At 42.5% G+C, this 13,188-nt stretch overlaps 1 protein-coding gene and 1 pseudogene across 3 annotated transcripts in view; one reads left to right on the top strand and one right to left on the bottom strand.

Moving 5' to 3' along the window:
* Nucleotides 1-13,188, top strand: part of UCHL5 (ubiquitin C-terminal hydrolase L5) — a 667,016-nt gene that overhangs the window by 12,674 nt on the left and 641,154 nt on the right. The window contains exon 2 of one of the 3 annotated variants that reach the window (XM_063940311.1): nucleotides 10,880-10,983. The exons of the other annotated variants lie outside the window; for them this stretch is intronic. The gene's annotated coding sequence lies outside the window, so the exon portion shown is untranslated. The remainder of the gene's footprint in view (nucleotides 1-10,879; nucleotides 10,984-13,188) is intronic. 3 annotated transcript variants of the gene reach the window in all.
* Nucleotides 12,191-12,309, bottom strand: LOC134964367 (5S ribosomal RNA; annotated as a pseudogene).

Below are 13,188 nucleotides of genomic sequence, written 5' to 3'. Positions count from 1 at the left end.
GATGTGTAATACAATTCAGCTTGCACATTCTGTGGCAGGCCTGCCACAGCCAAAATATGTAAATGCCCATTCCACAAGGAAGGTGGGCTCATCTTGGGCGGCTGCCCGAGGGGTCTCGGCTTTACAACTTTGCCGAGCGGCTATTTAGTCAGGGGCAAACACGTTTGTAAAATCCTACAAATTTGATACCCTGGCTAAGGAGGACCTGGAGTTCTCTCATTCGGTGCTGCAGAGTCATCCGCACTCTCCCGCCCATTTGGGAGCTTTGGTATAATCCCCATGGTCCTTTCAGGAACCCCAGCATCCACTAGGACGATAGAGAAAATAAGAATTTACTTACCGATAATTCTATTTCTCGGAGTCCGTAGTGGATGCTGGGCGCCCATCCCAAGTGCGGATTATCTGCATTACTTGTACATAGTTACAAAAATCGGGTTATTATTGTTGTGAGCCATCTTTTCAGAGGCTCCGCTGTTATCATACTGTTAACTGGGTTCAGATCACAGGTTGTACAGTGTGATTGGTGTGGCTGGTATGAGTCTTACCCGGGATTCATAAATCCTTCCTTATTGTGTACGCTCGTCCGGGCACAGTACCTAACTGAGGCTTGGAGGAGGGTCATAGGGGGAGGAGCCAGTGCACACCACCTGATCCTAAAGCTTTATTTTTTGTGCCCTGTCTCCTGCGGAGCCGCTATTCCCCATGGTCCTTTCAGGAACCCCAGCATCCACTACGGACTCCGAGAAATAGAATTATCGGTAAGTAAATTCTTATTTTTTTTGTGATTCGCTTTGCTTTCCTTTGCTACTAGTTTTTCAGTTTCTACTTTAGCCGCTCTTATTTCCTTTTTGCAATTTTTGTTACATTCCTTATAGTGCTGAAGTGACTCTGCTTCCCCGTCAGATTTGTATTTTTTAAATGCATGCCTTTTCTTGCCCATAAGTTCCTTAATCTTTTTGTTAAGCCACATCGATTTATTATTTTTATTCCCTTTTTTGCTACTCATAGGAATATATTTGAGTGTATTTTTAGCTAGCAGGAATTTTAGTACCTCCCATTTCTCCGTAGTATTTTTTCCTAAAAACAAACCTTCCCATTCAATATCCCTGAAAAATACCCTCATCTTTTCAAAATTTGCTTTGCTAAAGTTTAAAGTCCTAGTTGAGCCAGTATAGGACTGTTTGCAGAAACTGATATTGAATGTGACCATATTGTGGTCGCTGTTTCCTATGGGTTCCCCTACTATAATACCTGATACCAAATCCCCATTGTTTGTTAGTACCAGGTCTAAGATTGCATTGTACCTAGTTGGTTCCTCAATTAGTTGGACTAAGTAGTTATCATTTAGTGTGTTTAAAAACATATTGCCCCTAGCAGTATCGCATGAATCGTTTTTCCAGTTTATCTCTGGATAGTTAAAATCTCCCATCACTACTATGTCTCCTACTCCTGCTGCTCTTTCAATTTGCTTTAGTAACAATTCATCATCAGATGCGTTGATACCAGGCGGCCTATAGCATACACCCAATACTAACTTTTTTATTCCTTTTTCCCCACATGCAATTTCTACCCATAATGTCTCAACAGTGTCTACAGTCCCCTCCTGAATATCTTCCCATATATTAGGTTTTAAAAACGGCTTTACGTACAGACACACCCCTCCACCCTTTTTATTTAGTCTGTCTCTCCTAAACAGTGTATAGCCCTCTAGATTGACTGTCCAATCATGAGATTCATCCCACCAAGTTTCAGTAATGGTGGGATGGAGCTCTCCTGAGTTTCTTTGGAAAATACTTTTGTTAGGTTTTTTTATTTTCAGGCTACAGGCTCCCTGCAGCGAGGGACTGAGGGGAGAGAAGTCAGACCTACTTCTACTTAGTTTAAGGGCTCTGCTTCTTAGGCTACTGGACACCATTAGCTCCAGAGGGTTCGATCACTTGGTGCAGGTAGCTTCTTGTTCCCGGAGCCGCGCCGTCACCCCCCTCACAGAAGCCAGTAGACAGAAGCCGGGTGAGTATGCAGAAGACTTCAGGACGGCAGAAGACTTCAGTAACGAGGTACAGCGCAGCGGTAGCGCTGCGCTCCATGCTCCCACACACTTCTCCAACGGTACTCACAGGGTGCAGGGCGCTGGGGGGGCGCCCTGGGCAGCAGTTACAGAGGTCTGGGATGCCGGCAGAAGCCTTTTCGGTGTCTCGGCACCGTTTTTCAGACCCCTGCCGGCATTTTCATTTTTCACATTTGGCGGGCTGAAGCGCGCTGGGAAGGGGCGGAGCTTACAGGCTCCATTTCTCAACACGCGCCTGCAGGAGTTGCTGGCCCGGGACCTCCAAAGCTCCACTAAAAGTAACGGGGAGCTAATTGGGGGGGCACAGTTTTGTGGTGCATATTATTGTCCTTTAAGCAGCGCTTTTCACATATATGCTTTGGCGGGATATATGGGCGCTGGGGTGTGAGCTGGCATACTGTTAGGCGCCGTGGTCCGCGATGTCCTCGCAACCCGGCGCCTAGCAACTAGGGACGCCGAGCGTGCTAGCCGCCGGGTCCCTAGCAACGCTGGGAAGCCGTGCGTGCTTAGCCTCCGGCTCCCTAGCAACGCTGGGACGCCGGGCGCGCTGAGCCGCCTGGACCCTAGCAACGGGGACGCCACGGGCGGACCGCGCTCCCCATTGCAGGGTCAATCAAGTAACACGCACACACTGGTTTTCTGGTCGTGCAGCAGGGCAGCTGCACGGCATTTATGTTAATCAGGCTCTGAACATCTGATTGGAGGGCTCCTTGCTAAATACCTTCTCAGTGCTTCACACAGATGCCGGTAATAGCTTCCTGCATGCTGCTTAGGTTTGCTGAACGTCTGTTCCAGTCCGGCTGTGTCCGGTCATTCCTATCCTCAGAGTTCCTGAATCTTGGAGTTGTCATCTCTTCCCAAGAAGTCTTCTGGTCCGCAACAGTCGCCAGAGAAATCTCGTGTGGTGTTCGTGAGTTGCGGCTCTGCCGTGTGCTGTGGCTCTGCCCGCTTAATTTTGTATTCTGTTTCGGAGCATTTGCGGAGGGTTCCGCTTCCACAAGTCCTCTCCGGAACTCGGCGGTGCCGGGTTGGAGAGTGGACAAGTGGGTATTTTGGTTGTCCTTTTCCCTGGTGGTTTTTCCGCACATATTCTAGTTTTAGGTTAGCTTGTAGCCCCTGGCTTTGTTGCTTAGTAAGAGGGCCCCTTGTTATCACCCTGTCTCGGATTTCTCTTTGTCTCCCATTAAGACCTGAGGGGGCATCGGAGTTGGGCCGACGTAATCCGCCCTTCAAACGCGGCTGCCATGGGCTCAAGCAACCATAGTCTCGCAAGAGATTTCTGACAGCACGGGCGAGACAACGGAGTTAGGGCGCCAGGGGCTATTTCCGTTCCCGCTCCCTTTCCCAGCATTACGTTCCAGTACTCGGGTCCTTGCTATAAGATCTCCTCAGACCAGAGTGCTGGAATCATAACACATACTCCCTCTGTGTTTCTCCTTCCGGGCTTCCTTGTGGGCCTGTCCCCTAGCTGATGCATTTTGTGTGTGTGTGTGTGTCTGTCGGTAGGTCGATACTCCGTGTCGACATGTCTGAGGCTGAATGTTATTCACCGGAGGAGGTTATTGGGGGAGCAGATGCGGGTCTGGAATTGGCTCTGTCGGCGCAGCCGACACCTGATTTACTCACATTGTTAAATACAATTAATACAAATGTGGCTACTTTGTCAAAGAGGTTAGATAAATATAAGTCACAGACACAGGTGTGGAAAAAATCCATGGAGGATGCTTTGTCTCAGGTGCTCAAAGATGTGTGTCAGAATTGGGGGCTTTGTCTTGTAAAAGCCTTTACTTGATCTTCCACGAAGATAGAGCTGAGCTCTGAACACATCAGCAGTTTCTTCCAAAGGTTGTGTCGGCATTTCATATCAACCAACCTACATAGTCTACATAGTATCTAAGGTTGAAAAAAAGACAATTGTCCATCGGGTTCAATCGATTTGTGGTCTCCTATGCACGATTATTTTGTATAAAATTTTGACTGAAGTTGCTGACTGCAGTTCCGATTAACCCCTCTTTTTTTTTTTTTTTATAACAACCATAGTGCCCCGTAACCCTGGATATCCTTATCCATTAGGAATTTATCTAACCCATTCTAAAAGGTGTTGACTGAGTTGGCCATTACAACTCCCTCAGGCAGGGAATTCCAAACCTGTATCGTCCTTACCGTAAAAAAGCCTTTACGCCGTATTGTGTGGATTCTCCTCTCCTCTAACCTGAGCGAGTGTCCACGAGTTCTCTGTGTTGATCTAACCAAAAACAGGTCCTGTGCAAGATCTGTATATTGTCCCCTTATATAATTGTAAATGTTGATCATGTCTCCTCTTTTCCATTGTAAACATGCCTAGTCTTGCAAGCCTTTCCTCGTATTCCAGCGTCTCCATACCCTTAATTAGTTTGGTCGCCCGCCTTTGAATCTTTTCTAGCTCCAGGATATCCTTTTTGTAGTAAGGTGCCAAGAATTGTACACAGTATTCAAGGTGTGGCCTCACAAGTGATTTATATAACGTTAGTATTATACTCTCGTCCCTAGCATCAATTCCCCGTTTTATGCATGCTAATATCTTATTAGCCTTCTTTGCTGCACTCCTACTTTGGGTACTGCTGCTTAGTTTGCTATCTATGAGGACACCTAAGTCCTTTTCCAGTACAGAATCCCCTAATATTTTACCCCATTTAGTAGGTAGGTGTTATTTTTGTTCTTGTTACCACAGTGCATTACCTTACACTTGTCTGTGTTGAAGCGCATACTCCATTTCGCTGCCCAAGCTTCTAATTTAACTAAGTCATTCTGAAGCGACTCGCATCCCCCTCCGCATTTATAACTTTACACAATTTGGTATCATCTGCAAAAATTGACACCATGCTCTCTAGACCTTCTGTTAGGTCGTTAATGAAAATATTGAACAATAGCGGTCCTAATACTGAGCCTTGCGGCACACCACTTAGCACTTCAGTGCAAGTTGAAAAAGATCCATTAACCACAACGCGCTGCTCCCTATTATCTAACCAGTTTTTGACCCAAGTGCATATTGTGCTTCTTAGCCCTGATTCTTGTAGCTTGTAGATAAGTCTCATGTGTGGTACAGTATCGAATGCTTTGGCAAAGTCTAAAAAGATTACATCCACCTCTTTACCCTGATCTAGGTTTGCGCTTACTGTTTCATAAAGCCAAGTAAGTTGGTTTGACAGGATCTGTCCTTCATAAACCCATGTTGATTCCTTTTAATGACCTTATTGACTTCAAGGAACTTCTGAATACTATCTCTTAGAATAACTTCCAATACTTTCCCTACTATAGATGTTAGACTAACTGGTCTATAATTACCTGGTTCAGCTTTACTTCCCTTTTTGAATATAGGCACTACTTCCACTATACGCCAGTCTTTGGGAACCATACCTGATATTACTGAATCCTTAAAGATCAAAAATAGCGGTTTTGCAAGTTCAGAATGAAGCTTCATTAGAACCCTTGGGTGAATGCCATCGGGACCTGGTGACTTATTAATCTTTAAATGTTTTAATCGGTCACAGACTACTTCCTCGCTTAAATAAGTACCTATCAGTGGGATGTTCTCATTATTGAGATTATATGTTAGTAGTGTTCACTCTAGGATTTTTTTAGGGCAGGGTGCTGACCTTGGGGAGGGCACATTTTTGATTCGGGGAGGGCACATTTTTGATTCGGGGAGGGCACATTTTAATTTAGAAGGGCAAAATGGTGTACATACTGTAATATGTATGCAGGTGTCTTAAACTTGCAGCACATTGTAGCTTATAAACCATCCTGGGACACCTTCGCTTCAATCTGACAGCACATTTTAAGTTTAAATGTGCCGTCAGATTGAAGTGAAGGTGTCCCAGAATGGTTTATATATCATTAATGTGCTGCCAGTTTATTTCTGAAGTGTCTCAATAGGGTTTATATAGTTTATTAAACTATATAAATCCTATTGAGACACTTCAGAGTTAAACTGGCAGCACATGTTTCTATATAAACCCTATTGAGACACTTCAGAAAAAAAACTGCCAGCACGTGTTGCTATATAAACCCTATTGAGACACTTAAAAAAAACCTGCAGCACATATTGCTATATAAACCCTATTGATACACTTCAGAGTGAAATTGGCAGCACGTGTTGCTATATAAACCTGATTGAGACACTTCAGAAATAAACTAGCGCACATCGTATTTTAAATGTGCTGTCAGATTGAAGCGAAGGTGCCCCAGGTTGGTTTATATAACATTCATGTGCTGCCAGTTTATTTCTGAAGTGTCACAATAGGGTTTATATAGTTCATTAAACTAAACATTAAAGATTAGTTGAATGCTGCCAGATTAAAACTAAAGGGGCACCAGGCGACCCATATACAGTAGGATAAATAGCTTAGTGTGGCAGCACTAGTCTTAGATGATGTTTGTGTGTCAATTCAACTTACTGGGGGCTGATGCTGCAGGAGTGATCGCGCTGGTCCCCCGTCACACACCGCGGAGCTGGAAGAAAATGCCCGCCACACTGATCCTACCCGGCATCCTCTTTTATTGGGTCATGTGCACAGAGGAGGGCTGGGTTTGCCTCGGCAGGAGAGGGAAACCCAGCCCTCCTCATCTCACCAGCAGCCTACAGTATTGCCGAGACCCGAGTGCTGTGAGCGCATTAGCGCGACAAGCCTGAGGCAGCGGCAGGGAGGCGTGGCAGCATGGCGGGAGCAGTGGCAGCGTAGCGGGAGGAGTGACGGCGCTGACAGCGATGCGAGAGGAGTGGCAGTGCGGAGAGAGGAGTTTCAGTGCGGCCCGGCGCGGCAGTCCTTTAGTAATCAGCAGGGCGGGCACAAACGGGCAGGGCGCATTCTGACACTTGGAAAAGGGGCAGGGCGCAGCGCCCCGCGAAAGAAGGCTAGAGTGAACACTATGTTAGTCCCTGAATTGGGTCCTCTCTAGTAAATACTGTTGAAAAAAACTCATTTAGTGTGTCCGCTATGTCATTATCATTTTTGCTTAAGACTCCCAACTTGTCTTTTAAAGGGCCTATACTCTCCTTCTTTAATCTCTTGCTATTAATGTATTTAAAGAATTTTTGGGGATTCGCTTTGATTTCCTTTGCTACTAGTTTTTCAGTTTCTAATTTACCCGCTCTTATTTCCTTTTTGAATGTGACCATATTATGGTGCCAGTGGCTACTGACTCCTCAATTTTGTCAAAGGCCTTGGATGTTGTGAGGGCTTTGAGAATCTATGTGAAGAGGACTGCTCGTCACAGGAAATCGGACTCCTTGTTTGTCCTGTGTGATCCCAAGAAAATTGGGTGTCCTGCTTCAAAGCAGACTATATCTCGCTGGATTAGATTCACTATCCAGCATGCTTATTCTACATTAATGAAAGGAAAAATGTACAGCGCTATGAACTGGATATATAAATTTTTACATTTATTATAAGAAAATTATTATAACAATTAAAACATAAGTACTTATGTAGTTCTAAAACATTGAGTTTAAAATGTATGCGGCAAAATAGGGCAAACACAGCACAGCAATTTGTTTTGGTGTATTACCATATGTAGAAGCCAAACATGATCTCCTGTTTAGAGTCCATGGAAAATGTGCCACAGTCCAGGGGATTAACACTTCTCAGATGTTTTTAGTCCATGGGGAGTAAGATAAACAGACCTTTAAACGCTTGATTCCGGACGAATACAGTCCTATTAAAAGCTTGGTTCTGTACTCCTTGTTTGGACAACAGCAGGTTCCCCGTTTGAGATCGTTGGTGGACTTCTAGGCATATTCCTGGATATATATGAGATCTGTAGTGGTAGGCTTCTTAAAATCGACGCGTTTCGCTGTGTCAACAGCTTTGTCAAGGTGTGTGTGACCATTGTGCAGATGCCCTTTTTAAAGGCTGTGTCGATTGCCCATTGCTTGCAGCTGTGCTACATTACAAACATCATTATATATCAAGAAAAATAAAACTATATCCAGTTCAGATTATTGATATTTAATAGAGACAAGTGTATATATAATTTGAAATCACTTTTGATACTTATTTAGTGCATTTACAATATAAAATTCTATCGGCACTTCCTGAGAATAACTATTGGTCACATGACTGCATGGACATATTTCCTGTCTCTGGAACGCATACCAGAGTCTCATAGGATACTTGCTGTACTTGCGCTGATCACGTGACCTAACATCCGTCCACGTGATCGGCTTTCATCCCCTCTATAGCAGCAAATACTACTCGTTGTGTATTGAGATCACGGTCACATGACCGGACCTACTAGGTGACGCAAACGCCCGGAAGTGCGTCCTATCTATGTTGTTTGTTATGTTGAGGTCGCGATCATGTTACCGGACCTCCTCGATGACGCAAACTCCCGGAAGTGCGTCATGTCCTTAGTTGCTGGCAATTGAATCACGTGATCGGACAATCAAAAGGGCATATTTGCCCTTAATTAGATATAACTATTTTCTCTTATGTTGTGAACCTCGTTTTGCAGATCTATTGAATAAAGTCTACTTCTGATAATCCTAATTGAATAATCCATCTTAGTTATGGGAACTTCATAATCATAATAAATTAAGTTAAAACTAACTTCATATCTCTATCATCTATACATATATAAAAATATCCGTTATAAGTGAGTACAGTTATTTTAAAGGCAACATATAGATGTTTGTTCTCCTGTGGGGAGAACACACATGTACATGTATATAGAAACATGTGTGTGTGTGTGTATATATTTTCCACATGCACATGCATGAGGAGTCAATATAGTCAAGTGTTGTTACTCTTTATCGACATCTTGTGGTCTTATGCTGTACTAGCATCTTATCCTATTATTCCATCATTCGTTAGATTATAGTGCACTAGGTGACCAATTAATTTATATTTATATTTGTAATATGTCAAAAGGTATTAGAGTACTGCATTCAGTTCCAATGCCTCATTTAGGCCACTTGGATAAAGGGAATTCAACTGAAAGGTCCAGAAAATTTCCTGTCGACATAGTCGAGTATATCTATCTTCCCCCCCCCCCCCCCCCCCCCCCCGACGTGGTGTAATATGTTCTAGTCCAATTATTCGTAAGGAACTAGGGTCTTTGTTATGATGATGAGTTTTTTTATCTGTATCTAATGGTTGGTTTTTTAGTTGACTCAGTGCCAATATATTTTTTAAAGATTTATTTTTCCTAAAAATAAATTCTGGTTTTGCCGGAAGAATATTATTTAGGATTGGATCACTCAAAAGCATATGGTACTTCTGTTTAATCGTATTCTTAATTTGATTAGATATACTATTGAATCTATATATGAAAGCTAGTTCTTTTTTGTCGAAAATAATTTTGGATGGAGCGTATGTCTTTCTATTAGATTTACTTCTGATATTGTTTTATCCAGTAGATATTGTGGATAGTCCCTATCGTCAAAGGATTCTATAAGCCTTGTTGCTTGAGTTTCGAATGCTTGAGTAGTTGAGCAATTTAGTTTGATATGTAACAGTTGACCTTTGGGAATATTGTTTTTCCACGACTGATGGTGTGCGCTTTTGTAATTCAAATAAGAATTGTGACCAACATCCTTTATGTAGTTTGAAGTGTGGATGCAATTGTCCACTATCTCTAGAGTGATATCCAAGAAATTAATTTTTGAAGTACTAAAGTTGGAAGTGAAAATTAAATTATATGTGTTAGTGTTGAGAGAATTAACTAAATCAGAAAGTGTTGTGATCCCCCATCCCAAATAAAGAATAAGTCATCGATGTACCGCCCATAGAGAACGAGACGTTCGCCGAGCCCGCCCCCCCAGATGAGGTCCTCCTCCAAGTGACCCACATATACGTTGGCGTAACTCGGCGCAAATCTCGTCCCCATGGCGGTTCCCATCGTTTGACGATAAAAAGTGTTTGAAAAAAGAAAATAATTGTGAGAAAGAATAAAGGAAATAGAGTCGACAATAAACTCCCGGTGTCTCTCGGAGAGGTCCCCATCATCTATTAGTATTTGATTAATCACCTGTACACCTAATTTATGGGGTATGTTTGTGTATAAGCTGGATACATCCAGAGTAGCAAAGGCATATGATGGTTTCCAGGTGATTCCCTGGATTAATTCCAAAAAATGCATGGTATCTTTGATATGGGACCTCAACCGGGAGACACGCGGTTGGAGATAACTCTCGACATAAGCTGATAAGGAAGAAGTGAGGGAGTTGACACCTGAAATAATAGGACGTCCCGGGGGTGCGGTGAGGGACTTGTGAATCTTGATTAAATGATAATAAATGGGAATAGTGGGATGAAGGGGAAAAAGAAACTTCAGTTCTTCCTTGGATATCACTCCATCCAGAAGGGCTGCTTGCAAAAGTGGATGTAATTTCTTCTGATAAAGGGGGGTGGGATCATCTAGGAGGACTTCATAGAAGTTAACGTCATGTAGTTGCCGATGGACTTCTTTGACGTAATCATCTGTCCTTTATGACGAGCCCACCCCCCTTATCAGCTTCTTTGATGATGATTGATGTATCTTTTGTTAGTTTCTTAATAGCTCGTTTCTCCCATTTATTCAAATTTTGTTTGGTGTTACACTTTGATGAACATATATGTTTAAAATTTTCCAAGGTGGTTTTGTAAAAGGTCTCCACCTGGCTACTTTTGAAACTAATGGGAAAGAAATCTGATTTTGCTTTACACATCTTTTTGTCTATATTGAAAATCTTTTTTTATTGAAACCTGAGCATTATCACCGCCCAATTCTTCCAAAATTTTAAGAATTGGATCATCAGTAACATCTAATACAATTGGCATCTCATTGGAACAGGTTCCTATGTTGGCTTTCTTTGCAAAGAATCTTTTTCTACAGAGGGTGCGAATAAATCGATTTAATTCAACATAAAGATCGAATATATTGGGGAGGTTCTGAAGGTGAGAACTTAATTCCTTTACATAAGTGATGTTTCACTAGTAGTTAGTTGTTTAGAGGATAGATTGTAAATACTCTTTATGTTCCTTTCTAGTTTTTTATGTTTCATTCTCTTAAGTTTCTCTTTTTTAAACATAAAAAAAACAAGCAAAAACGAGTGGATGTACACTTAGAAAATACGATAAAACACATTGAAAAACGGCTTTGGAGTAATAATGCTGAACTTCCGCCACACTCCAGGCGGCTGCGGACCCGATGCGTCACTTCCGCCCCACTTCCGGTGCTTATTGCGCATGCGCCCGCGGCGGTTTCCTGTTCTTATCAGTGTTTTGTAGTTCACAGGAGGAAGGAGCCACACTCAGTTCAGTCCCTAGAGTAGTAGCCATTTTGGGTGTGCTTGTGTCCATATATCTCCTAGGTAGCGGTGGCCATTTTCCAGTACTTCATCTGACATTAACACTTGTCAGATATCCTGGTATCCATGGTGATGGTAAAACATAGAATAAGAGAGAGTGATAATATCAGGAGCATATCATAGTTTTATAGGCACCTAGTTTTTACATTATTTAAAGGAGCATAAATAAAAAGGATTCTAAATAAATGTAAACTAAAGGCAGTATATTTGCAAACTATGATTGCGGACATCAGTATGGGAATGTTATTTGTGGACATTATTACAGGAATATTATTAAGGAATATAATGTATAGGTCATATTTAGTATATGATTTCAATGCCATACAGTTAGTTAGTGCGGACTTCATTATAGAATTATTATTGCAGGCATCATTAAGGGAATTACTGTTGCTGACATCATGGGAGTATTAGGATACTGGTCAATGTAGTAACACAAAGTGGATAATTCCACGGCTCATAAACATAAACATGAACAGATGATTAGGACCATATATACATTAAGAATAGGTTGATATACAATTTTTAGCATATGTGGAATTAAAAGGTGGAATTAAAAATATTGACAGACAAATAATGGTTTGGCGTGAGTGGAATTAAATTACTACTAGGGGGGTGGTTCATTAAAATATCATATCTATACATAGGTTAGCCCCTTGCGGGTATAAGGGTTAGTACATACAGTGAGAGAGTGCACATAATGAAAGCGAAGAAGTAATATTGTGCGTACAATGTGACTCGGTGGGTCCGTATGTGTATGGAATATGTTCCACTCTCAGGCCCCTATTCAAATTCGCTCTATACAGTACCTGATCTTCCCAGGTGGTCCCCCCTACTGGTACTGATCATGCCCAACGCTGCTTGGCTTCCAAGATCGGACGTGTTTGGGCATTTCCAGCGTGGTTTGACTGTAGCTACGTTTTGCCTTCTAGGACATCACTCCAAAAATACATACATTTAAAACGAACCCATTCTGTGTATGGGTGTTCGCGAATATAGTAAAATGTGTGGTAGTTGATAATGTCGGTATTATCTTAGACCGCAAAGCTATACCCCTTTGTACACTATTACCGTTGAGCCGCTATGGCCGATAGACTACGTGCACGTGCTACGCACTTTGTACGCTATTTGCGTACAGAGTCCTGCACGTGGTACGTACGTACGCTGCGCTGAGCGTACGGAATAACCACAGCGAGCGCACACACAATGGATAACCTTTAAACCTTGTTAATGATGCAATGTAATGATATGCTTATACTTTAAACCTTTTCAGCAAAGTACTGCAACGATGTTATACCTTTAAACCTTAAGTAGCGCTGGCGATAATAAGTACCCGCAGTGCGTACACCAGGCATGTCCAAACTGCGGCCCTCCAGCTGTTGTGAAACTACATATCCCAGCATGCCCTGACACAGTATTGCTGTTAGAGAATGCTAAAGCTGTGTCAAGGCATGCTGGGATATGTAGTTTCTCAACAGCTGGAGGGCTGCAGTTTGGACATGCGTGGCGTACACCTTAACAATGCTTATACACCTTAAACAGATAAATCTACTTTTAAAGCCCTGGCAGGAAAGTGAAAACACAACACTGTTTGCAGTTTAAACCACAGGTTTCTAAGGCCACTGTGGATTGATTCCAAAAAGGTAAATCAGTACAGTTTATACACTACAGGCTAACCAGTAAATCTAAACAGAAATAGTGGCTGCCAGAGAATGTACGTACGTACGTACGTACGTACGTACGTACGTACGTACGAATATTCGCAAGCGTAACCCTTATCAGTGGGAATGGGTGG

Source organism: Pseudophryne corroboree, chromosome 9, assembly GCF_028390025.1.
Source record: "Pseudophryne corroboree isolate aPseCor3 chromosome 9, aPseCor3.hap2, whole genome shotgun sequence".
NCBI classification, from domain to species: domain Eukaryota; kingdom Metazoa; phylum Chordata; class Amphibia; order Anura; family Myobatrachidae; genus Pseudophryne; species Pseudophryne corroboree.
The sequence above is the reverse complement of the archived record's forward strand: the minus strand, read 5'-3'. Positions and strand labels throughout refer to the sequence as shown.